The sequence below is a fragment of the Armigeres subalbatus genome, chromosome 2 (assembly GCF_024139115.2).
Source record: "Armigeres subalbatus isolate Guangzhou_Male chromosome 2, GZ_Asu_2, whole genome shotgun sequence".
NCBI classification, from domain to species: Eukaryota; Metazoa; Arthropoda; class Insecta; order Diptera; family Culicidae; genus Armigeres; species Armigeres subalbatus.
This window is the reverse complement of record NC_085140.1, coordinates 408,697,356-408,709,739: the sequence shown is the minus strand read 5'-3', so window position 1 is coordinate 408,709,739 and position 12,384 is coordinate 408,697,356.

Sequence of the window (12,384 nt, the reverse complement as noted above, 5' to 3'; positions counted from 1 at the left end):
GATCAGTTTATCTTCATGATGGTTCTATATTCAACTTGGACTAGGCTTGCTTTTCAACTTTGTGGTCAATTAGCATGTTATGTTAATTTCATATTATTGAAAGCTTTTCTATATCGAATCGTGGTCATTGCACCATTCGTTGTGTATTCGTATTTATACCATTTTAATTTGCCGGAAGTAAAAGGATATAGTTTGCTTGATTTTTATTATCTGTTCCATTTTCAGAAGTGGAATTTGACCAATAAACATCAAAATCTTAAAATGCGAATGCCCAATGTGTTTATTGTATGTGTTTATTGTTTTCTTTGTTTGAAATATTTGGAGAAACTGGAACAGAAACATGTGTTTTAGCCATTCGATTGACCATAGTTCACGAGGTTCAACATTGTGTTCTTGTACAATACCATTATAAACCCAATTAAAACTACCAAGTTTTATTTAGGTTATGCGTATGACAAGTCTTTGATCAATATATTCGGCTTTATGACAGTTTTCAAAATTGGTTTTATTAGAGTCCTCAAGATAATCATCAGGCCTCTAATAAGCTCATAAAGCATTTGACATTTGTGGTTTTATTGAACGTTTTATAACGATTTTGTAGATAGCTACCAGTCTTCCAATAAGTCTAATCTCGCGGCATTGAGCAAAGCAGCAATAAAACCGTTAAAAACTTAAATAAATCTATGAAGCCTTGAAAATGTTACTTGGGATGACATGTGACTAAGTTTTATAAGGTAAGTAAGGTCGTAGAAAATTCGGATTTTTAAAGGCTACCTGATTATTATAGTGGAAATAAGGTGACAATTATTTTGAGTGAACCATAAACATTGGAAATACCAGTTGACCGCTTGAACAGATCTATTATGCATAGAATCTTAAATCAATCAATACCCAAAATGGTCTGAGCACATGTGATCTAATAATTTTTTACCAGATTTGTGTGTATTTTTTTTTTATTATTCTTGTATTTAAGTTCAGTAAATTTTACTTAAAAATGTAAGTCTGTTTCTAAAACTTGTATGCAAACGCCATCATCACCAGATTGAAGCCACCAAAAATTCATAAGGTGCTCATAAGTTTAGTCTCTTTTTATATACTAGAACCTGAACATATTTTCTTATGATTATGGAAGGGTCAAAATCTCACTATAGATGGATTAATCTGGGATTTTTGTATTGGCCGGCTTTCGCCAATCCATATAAGGACACCGAAAGGCATGTGTTTCAAACGGAAGTGAGCCATTCTGCTATTTTTACATTTTTTCAAGTTATACCAATTGATGCCAAAATCTATGCGGAATGCACTTTTGTCGTATTAATGTCTAAGCCAGTGACGTATTACAGATAGGCGTCCCGCGTTTCGCAGGACGCTTGCTGGTCACATTATATTTGGCATAAGGTCATTTGGCATAAGGAAAATACAACATCTTATTCACACACTCAGCGAACTAGACTATCGAAATTCATAACTGACGCCTTATGAATTTTCGGTTGATTATTCCACCAACAGTGCTTCTTATACGCAGTTACCTTCCCGAGTATTCAAGCGTCAATGGGCGTGCGGCCTCCCGTCGCACGAAATTCACAATATATCTGGTCGAAATTCACAATATATCAAAAGTTGGCTACTTTCAATATGTGACGATATATTTTAGAGATAAATATAGAATAAAAGAGAATAAACATATTTCGATATTCTGAAAATAATTTGTTATTTTTTAAGCTTATTTTGTTGAAATATCCAAAACTTATAAATTTTATCGAATTATCCGTAGAATTCGAAATAATCACAAAAATATGGGAGTTTCAATTTTTAGGTCGAAAGTTTGAAACGTCATTTCTGAAAATTTGTTGATTTTGAGTTGTGCCAACATTGCACAAAACAGTCGATATGTGCACTCTGTCTAAGCCAACTGGAGCTTATTTTAAATGGTTCTACGTTGAGTTATTTATTGAAGAATGTTCCCGATATTTATTCCACTCGTAATCAACTAATATGTGATTCAGGATGCGTCCGATAATGATTTCACACGATCTGCTGTCAACACATCATACATTGCTTCTGAACTAGACCCAACAGGATGTTCTGCACGCAATAAAATTTACATATTTTTTGTTAGCATTTATAGATGCTTCTTTATAAATAGAACACCTTCCCCGCACCTTCAATCACCACATGCTGACGAATGCACATCAAGGTGGTAAATGTGTTTCTTTCTACTTTGGTCATGTCCTAGCGTACCGCGACCACCAATATTCCAGTAGTAAGTTTATTGCATTCGTTTCGCTTGACTTGAATAATTAATTGCAGTGCATCGCAATTCATGTTTCAAAAATTCTTTAGAGTTACCATTTTAAGTCAAATTTAACAAACAGAATTTTTGAGTGATAATAAAAAAGAAAATGATGTAAAATCAACTTTTAAATTATAACTATAGAGTTGCTTAAATTAAGATTACTACTGCAAATCTTTTTTTTTTTGCACACTCCACTGTCCATTGGAAGATAGCGATACTCGGTTGTGTTTTAGATGTTTGCGATTCTCAAACCCCGGGCAGTGTGCATTAGTCGTGCTCGCCACACAAAATACAAGTTTATACAATTACAAGCATAAAAAGTCTTCAAATAATAAGTGTGAAAATATTCATAACAACACTAGGAGTGTTTAGCCAGACGAAGAAGATGGCAACCCTAAAAGTGCATGTCCTTTCACTGGCTGATTACTATTTCTAAAAGTTGTCAGCATTGCTTGGCTTTATATTGACTTAAGGTGAAGGTGGGTTGAGTACCAAAACAAACCTTTGAAAGTATTGGTACAATAAAAACTGTCATATACTGTAGTAGTATTGGTGTCGTATTTATAAAAAACATAAAATATTAGTAGGGTGGTTCAAAAAACGACCCAGCTCCAACACGCTCACTCGATTCCGTCCCATGCTCCGAGTGTCCTCCAAAAACCGAATCGAACAGAACCTGGGTGAGCGTACCTCCGGTTCAAGCCGGTTCAAGTTTGTATGAAAACTAGTATGTGAAACTAAACCTTTCACTACACTGGCTACAGCGCCTCCCCTCCAAACGCTGGTGAAAAGAGAACCTACATAGCTGAAAGCAACATTCCAGAGACTTCACTGAACGAAATTCGCACCGCAGGAAAGAACCATTGATTACGTAACGCAAAAAATAGCATTTTATATCCCGCTCACCCCCATGTCACACTTTCTGTACGAAGTATCTGCCCCTGGTGCAGATGTTACAGTCAAATTCTGGCTATTTTGTTGAATTACACGTTTCACTGATTCCTTCTGAGAAGCCTGATTATCATGCTAAACAAGGATGTTATCGATCGTTAAGTAATTTGCGTTCGATCATTTAGTACTTATTCCAGAAGCTGATTTTCAAAATGTGTTGTATGGTGGACTTCTAATGCGAAGGTTTTTCTACAACTCTGCCTGATGGTTTGTTGTTAGAATTCAACTAATAACGGAGTTACAGCGCTAGTAGCAGTAACTTAAACTAAATTATTGAAATTTCGTTATCATTTAGTCTAAGTTACTGAAAATATTGCTGTAACTACGTTACTAGTGGATCGAATGCAAATTACTAAATGATCGATAACATCCTTGATGCTAAAGACTCGCAACCTCGATTAAAATCGACTTCCAACTATTGGAACGACCATTCAATATGCATTGTCTATGGAGTTAAAGCTCTTGAATATTTCATCAATTTTGTTAAGAAAATTATTTTGAGATTTTTAGTGGAATGTTTTCACTTGTCATAAGACGAGTTTGCACAATCCCATTTAATTCCACCACTTAGTCGGGCAAGAACGAGACACTGAAGACGACCTTACTGTTGAGGTCGAAATACGTATCTGTCAAGGTACAATTAAGTGGTGAATTAAATGGGATTGTACAAACTTGTCTTATGACAAGTGGTATTTCATCCAGTCATATGGTCTCCCCCTCGCCAGCGCCCAATGACGGAGTGCCACAATCAGAATAATGTTAAATTCAACCTCGCCATATCAACTGTCAGTCATACAAACCTGAAACGACCTGTGCACGATAAGCCCCTATTTAAACCAGCCCAAACCATCAAACGACACTCAAAATATGAAACATCATCGACTGAGCCTGGCGGAGCAAAATCGTTTTGAACCACCCTAGTTTTTAGTTTGCTGCTATCGGTGCCGCCGGTGTTTACATTCGCTCCGCGATCAGTTTTTCATAGTTTTTTTCGGGCAAAATAGCAGTTTTTCTAAAGTTTTCGGTTCAAACAAGTGACTGATTTTAAAAAGTGATGTTTCACTTGCATTCCATCAACATTTCGGGCTGCTCATGTGCGAAGAAGTGAGTAAAAACTTAATTTTTCCAATGCCCTTTGAGCAGAAGTGAAGTGCAGTGATAACCCCACCAAATCGCGAACGGCTATTAAATTGGCACAAGATAGCTGATTTATGATATAATTCGAGCCGAAATACATAGGATTCTTCGGAGGAACATGTTCATTATCACGGGAAGTGAATAAATATGCTGTGAACAGGTTAGTAATTCGAATATTGAACTTTTGTTCGAAGCTGTTCGATGCATTCGAATGTTTGTGGGAGAGGAGTGCGGGAGGTGTGGGGTTGACCCGTGGAAGGTCAGGTGCCATATTGACGGCCATCGTGGTACTCTTCCAACTATGTCCTTAAGCGTTTCACAATATGACACACTCAACGACTTTTCAAATTCTTCTTCCCGCATTCGGTTCTGATAGGAATATATCTTGGTTGGCGTGTTTTATTTTGACGCTCCAATGTCTGGCTAAATCCGCCTGGATATAGCTGAGGCTCGTCACCATCGAAGCGGCAGGCATCACCGTGGATGAATGTCGGAATATGGTGTATATATCGTGTTGCTTTCACGTCTCAGCCAGCAAGAGAGGAGTTCATTTGGGACGATTTTTCATCGCGGTCATAAATTCACAGTTCAGTTCGAGCGGGAGCCAGCAAGTCTCCTCCGAATCACCTGCCAGGTGTGCGAGGTAAAAATATCAGTTTTAAGGCACCGAAATTATGACTCATTCGTTGAGTTTGATGGCTTTCATCGGAAACCACAATAATCGTATGGGGTAGTAATAATTCATATCTAATGGTGTATCACATTACTTAAGGATGTTGGCAACGTTCAATGTGTGTGGCTATGTTAAGGAAAGCCACGAGCACGCTGCAAATTTGCATATGGTGCGATAGAATTAGGTGCTGAAGACATGAAATAAATCATTAAAAACATGATTCATCCGCCAAGAGTGAGAAAAATGGCTGATTTAATTTTTGGCAATCTTATCAAACTTTTTGCAGAGCATCTCAATCTCAAAGCTGACAGTCCTATTAGCAGAATCCATAAAAATGTTATTCCCAATTTACATAATGAGCATAAAAAGATTGAAAAACTGAGTGTAGGTGACTGTAAGACTTCATCTCATAGCTCCTATGTTCGAGACAAAGTTCGCCGGGTCAGCTAGTTTATCTATAAAGCAAGCATCTGTAAACGCCTTAAGGTAAGTATTTATAGTTGGAATCACTTGCGCTGAGGCGATGTGCATCATTTGTTTCGAGAAAGGCATCATCACCGCTAGTGGAATTATCTGAGCTTTCAACAATATAAATCAAAATTTTGAAATAAAAAATATGGATCAACCAAGAAAATAAGATTACTTATCACACAATTATAGGGAAGAGCAGGGATGCGAAAAATAAAATATTCAAATAATCGAGGATAAACAATAGTCTCAAGCGATCATATACTCAAATTATCTATTGATAAAAGCTCAAGCTAACAAGTAAGAATCGTTCAATAATTTTATCTCGATTTGAAGCATTTACCGTTACATTTTGAACTTATTATAAAAAAAAAAAAAAAATAAAACAACACAATTCAAAAACAAATCGCAACCCACCAAACGCGGAATTTCTGGCGCCATTTGTTTGTGTGTAGAACATAGTTGCACCAAAAGTAACTGTGGTTTAATTGCAAATTGCGATTAATAAATTAAACTAAATAGAAAACAAATCAAAGGGGCCGCTTCTCAAATTACATATTGAACTATTTACAGTATTAGTTTAGTAAATTAGTCTGCTTGAATTTAAATATTTAGTTTAAAAATAACTGCACGGATTTTGATCCTTTGATTCGACATCGACACCATTTTTTAACTAGTTTATATAATATTGCTATAGCAATTATTTTAACGACTTACAGGTCAGAGTGATTCAATGATCAACCTTCGGGTGGTGGCTTTCTTATACACTATCTTCTATATAATAAAAATGAGTTGAGATTTCCGTCCTGACTATTTAACTCGCGAACGGGTTGACCGATTTGCAAGATTTTATCCCTAATGAGCGATTCCAAGCAACAGCATCAAAATTTAAGAAAATTTTTAATTCATGATTTTCTATTGTGTTGAAACTTTGCACAGTTTTTCAATTTCATCTAAATCGTCATTTTTCGATATCAAATCTTCATATTGAGTCACGACTAACTTTTCAAAAGGGTGTATGTGAAAATGGTTCAAAAATATTTAAAAAGCTGTACAGCAAAAACGGAATGTTCGATTGTTATGATTTTTTCAGCAAGGTTAGACAACTAAACAATCTGGGGCCCTCCTTAGCCGTGTGGTAAGACGCGCGGCTACAAAGCAAGACCATGCTGAGGGTGGCTGGGTTCGATTCCCGGTGCCGGTCTAGGCAATTTTCGGATTGGAAATTGGCTCGACTTCCCTGGGCATAAAAGTATCATCGTGTTAGCCTCATGATATACGAATGCAAAAATGGTAACCTGGCTTAGAAACCTCGCAGTTAATAACTGTGGAAGTGCTTAATGAACACTAAGCTGCGAGGCGGCTCTGTCCCAGTGTGGGGACGTAATGCCAATAAGAAGAAGAAGAAGAAGAAGAAGAAGAAGAAGAAGAAGAAGAAGAAGAAGACAACTAAATGGTGTTTCTTAAGAAAATGTGCACAGTAAAAAAAAAATTTTTTTGCCTTTAAAAATATCATTTTTGTCACAAAAACTCAAATATCTCAAAACCCTATCTTTTTTCGAACGTAATTTTTTAGGGAAAACGGTCCATTATATTAGCTATCTACCATAAAAATTTGGTGATGGTAAACTAATAAACAAAAAAGTTATGACATTTCAAACATTTCACAATTTTCACATATAGTAAACAAAAAAAAATTTCCGTGCATTTTTTTTTTTCAAGAATCGCAGTTTGATGCTGATTTTATTGTTAAGGGCCTTGCGTGAGTTAAACAAGTTGTTTGTATGATATTCCATATTTATGTATTCATCGATATTATGTATATTATATGTATAAATATTATATGTATAAATAAATAAAATGAATTAATATTATCCTAAGTATTAAATTAAATGTGGCAGTTACACAATGTTGTTATAGAAACTCTAAGAGTTTTGGGTTTGAATTTTGGTATGGGTTATGATATCATGAAAACAGTTTATTAATACTTATTTTTATTTATTTTTATTCAAATTTTTAAAATATCGAACACTTTTGAATTATTATCAGCACAGTTTGAGTATAGTTTTGCTTTAATTTTATTTTCCGACAATGGAATGAAACAGTGAAATTTTTGGGTTCCTTGGATCGTTTTCGCGTTATTAAATTGCTCGCTGAGCTCTGAAGCCTTTATTTCGTACTCTTCAGTAGTAGTAAAACAAAATGATAATTTGGTTCAATCTTTTTCTTTTCTACGATTTGCCCAATCAAAAAGTTCTTTCGCAGTTTTAATTGGATGCTCACGTTCTTTGGCTAAACTTGCTCTTGTGGCCATGCGCTATATTGTTCCTCCAATAGCATCACAAGGACCTTTGCCATGTGATGTAGCAAAAAAATGCCATTTTGCATCAATTCCGTACATTGATTTAAATTGACATAGGCTCGAAAAATTCTTACGATTTTTGTACTGCGACGCTGCTCCATCAGACATGAAATATATCTTTTTGACTTCTTTATGCTTATCAACGCGTAAAAGTTAATCATTTTTCAATGAACAAGTTTACGGATACTGAATCGTGTCTTAAATCTTCGGAAATTATAATAAAACTTAAGTGTTCAATTTGCGTACTTCCATTAAAATAAATAACGAATGGATGAATTGTAGCTTGTTGTACGTTCCAGTGATGGGACTGCACTTCATCTTGCAATACAAAGCTGTAATTTTCAGAAAAATCACAAATGACTAAAAAATCACCATTTTGTAATGTATTTTCGTATTTTTTAAAAGCTGGATTGTTCTGTTTTAATGAAATCGTGAGGGATTAAACTTTCTAATTTCAAGCAAAAATATGACACAAACTCATCTACAGGTTTTACAATAGTTTCTATGTCACACCTATCCGTGGTCACCCATTGCTCAAATGATAACTGATCAATATATTTTTCTTCAAACTCAGCGAATAAAGTATTTTCCAATGATGAAGAATCTGGACAATCCGAACAAGATCGTAGATAGCAATTTGATGTTGTATTTTCACACAAAAGACTACCAGTTAACATTTTAATATCCTTTGTTAAATTGATTCTTTTCAAACTATGTAAAATAAGATTAATATTCTCATGGGTTGTGCACACACACACATTATGTGTTCCTGAATTGGAAAGAAGCTTACATTGCCTTGGCCGAAGGCTTGCAAATGAGGAAAAACCTATTTTAATATTATCGTGAATTTCCTTGAAGCGTGTGTACGCTTCTTTCAAAGTCGTCATCATTAATCGTTTTTGGATTGCTTGACGCTTTCCATCTTTTTTACTGATACATAATCTTTTTGACCAGGCATAGCTCGACTTACTTCATCATCTTCAAAATATTGAACTACTATTTCTTTTGTCTCATCTGTTAATGCAGTACTAGACCTAGTATTTTTGGTTGAAAGACAGTTATTCTTCAATTGTTTTGCCTCTTTTACTGTATTTCTATTGGTTTTGAACTCATCAATGGCATCCTGAATAGACCACGAACTTGGCAGCATCGACAAAATCAATAATTTTTCTTTCCTTGTCGTGGCTGCATTCGAGAACCTTTCCTTCATATTTATAATTACCTCATCGTAGTCTGTATTTTCCACATCATCAGGTCCTAATTTGAAGAGGTTTCTTCGTACAGCTTCGTTTATTTCACGGTATTTTTTCTCCGGGTAATAAACGTAGTCCATCTTACTCCATTTAATCGGAGTCACTTTTATCCCAGCTATGCCCTCGTTAAAGCGTTCGATGTTGACCTTTTGGATACACTCATCTTCCGATTGATTTGTTGAAACAGATTTCGCTGATGGTACGGTGGCAAGGCTCTCAGCACTTAATACTTCTGGTAATTCCTCAGTTGTTGTCGATACATCTGGCAATTCCTCAGTTGCTGTCATTTTCGAACTTCCTGCGCTCTGCTCAACCGATGATATACAGATTGCTCTTTTGTCAACGTTTAGACGGCAGGACGTGCAAATGCGTAAATTTGTATTCAATGTGGACATTGGAGCATAACCAGTCGCTTTCAGTTTATCTATGGTGCTTTCGGTGAGATTTCGTAACTCTTTTGAACACTTTTTTCCATCAAACGGCCTACAACAGTTGAGAAAGCGGCTACTCATGTTGTTCGTAATATTTCAATAAACAAAATCACTTTTAAGTTTTTACTGACTAGTTTGGTGTCATTTGCTTGACTGAAGAAAAAAATTACTATAAGATCTTTAACAACCTTAGCAGTAGTAATTTTTTTGCTTTTTCGTGAGCATTGTCATGGTATGTACCTATCATCCATTTGTTGTTGTTGAAGATACCCGTTTCCTCCCGATCATAAAGTCTATTCTCTAAGAGGTATATTTTTTGCAGGTAAACTATAGACGTACACGTGTATATAAATCTTTGATTTTGCAGCTTTTGTCTTAAAAATAACATTTCTGATATGTTTCTATCAACGTTATTATCAACAGGTTTCAACACTATTAAAAGATTTTTCGCCAGTCACGTGCAATGAAAATTATGACACTATCAATACTTTTGATCACAACACTGGATCGTGTCTAAGTTTCTTATAGATGCTATGAATAATTAAATCAAAATATCATGAAAACAACTTGTTTAAATCACGTCCCTTAACAATAAAATCTGCATCAAACTGCAATTCTCGAAATAACTTACACAGAAAAAATAGATGTGAAAATTGTGAAATGTTTGAAATGTCATAACTTTTTTGTTTATTAGTTTACCATCACCAAATTTTTATGGTAGATAGCTAATATAATGGACCGTTTTCCCTAAAAAAATTACGTTCGAAAAAAGATAGGGTTTTGAGATATTTGAGTTTTTGTGACAAAAATGATATTTTTAAAGGCAAAAAAAATTTTTTTTTACTGTGCACATTTTTTTAAGAATCACCATTTAGTTGTCTAACAATCGAACATTCCGTTTTTGCTGTGCAGCTTTTTAAATATTTTTGAACCATTTTCACATACACCCTTTTGAAAAGTTAGTCGTGACTCAATATGAAGATTTGATATCGAAAAATGACGATTTAGATGAAATTGAAAAACAGTGCAGAGTTTCAAATATTTTCGAAATGGTCGCTCAGGATCGACTGACATGCCCCCGTGGAATGCCTCATCGATTCGTTTTGGGATCCGCAAGGTTTGTATATATAAAAAGTTGGTGAATTTGGGGAAATGTAAAAAAATCATTAGAATACAATTTTGGGTCAGCTTTTAAGAACAACAAAACAAATGCACGGAAATTGATCTAGAGTGCGGTGCTGCAAATAGTCCATTGTGACATTTGCAACACCCGGGCAAAGCTGGGTTTCTTTCGCTAGTTTTAGTATAAAATCAAAATACCTGACTCTTGCTGCAGTCTACTCTGTAACGGCAAGGGTGTGGCAAAAATTCAGAGGGGAGAATTATTAATTCTGAATGGGACAAAAGCATGAAATGATTCAGCCAGTCTATTATATAGAGTTACGCAAAGATGATTTTCTTACACTTATTCTGAATAATGCTCTTATTATTATGTTGGCAACTTTCATTTTTGTTCAACCCTCGAAGTGACTTCACGAGAGTGTTCACTTCTAAAGCTTTTTAATTCGATAACCAAGTCATCCACAGAGTGCAAACACGTGAGTTCCTTGTTGCCACTCTATTGGGGGTGTATTGAAGTTTTTAGAAGCTGTTTCTAGAACAAATCTAATACATTGCAATTCATGTGTTTTAATTCACCATAATAATGATTAGGCGATAACAATACTTCCGCCTTACCTACAAGCATTTGTTTACTTTGCTCGATAGGTAGACGGTTTGACAGTTCAATAGGTAGATTTGGCTTCACCCTTTGCGCAACTCTATATATAACAGACTCTGGATTCAGCAACATACGGCATTTGGGAACAAATTGAATATACTTGAGAATAGGAAAACTAAATCATTCAACTTTAGGAAAGATTCAGGCTTTTTTCATGCGGGATATTAATAGAATGATGACCTACGCATCAGATGACGATAATTCTAAAATGGAATTCAGACACATTTCACCACAAGATCTTCACACTTATTGGGATTCGTACCCAGACATCTTCAGCATTGTTTTACTGTGTAGTAGAAGCATATCTTATGCACCCGAAACGACTTTTCCATATTCAAAACAACTAATTTCAATAAACTTTCTGTAATTGATATCCCAGTTTAATGAAACAACACTTTGATCATCCGACTGTCGAAAAACCGTCAAATTACCACTCATGAGATCATAGAAATAAATTTCCATCGCGGCGAGCTACCGCATCGCACCTCATTATGCTAATGGCATCATAAATGGTGATCCTTCGTGCCGAAAACATCGTTTGAAACCCTAGTCAACCGCAACAACGATAAATGCTGAACTGAACAAAAAATCGGGAGCTAACGTATCGAACAACATGAATGACGAAAATACGATACGACCATAAACAAGGTGCGATCAACGTTCGTTTGCGTGTTCGAGAGAAATTGATGAGTTTTCTTTGAAATTTCTTGTTCACACCTATGAGAATTCCGGGATAAGGGAAAACCACTGTCATGGCGCACTGAACACCGAATGTAGAAGTCAATGGTCTGTAGAGTAATTAGCTTTTTGCGTCGATATGGGTATTGACGTTTACTTCAATTTACGTATTTTTAAACTCCCATCAGGATCATATTTCTATTGATTGTCGGAATGAATCACCCCCTATGGGGCTACCAACTGTCTACTCATCGTGAGTTTGTTGTATGTTGGATTGGTATCGAGTTGATACGCGGCTTGTCGCTTTTGGAAAGATGCTAAGTAATGGCGTGGTCCATTAGAAACATAATCAATC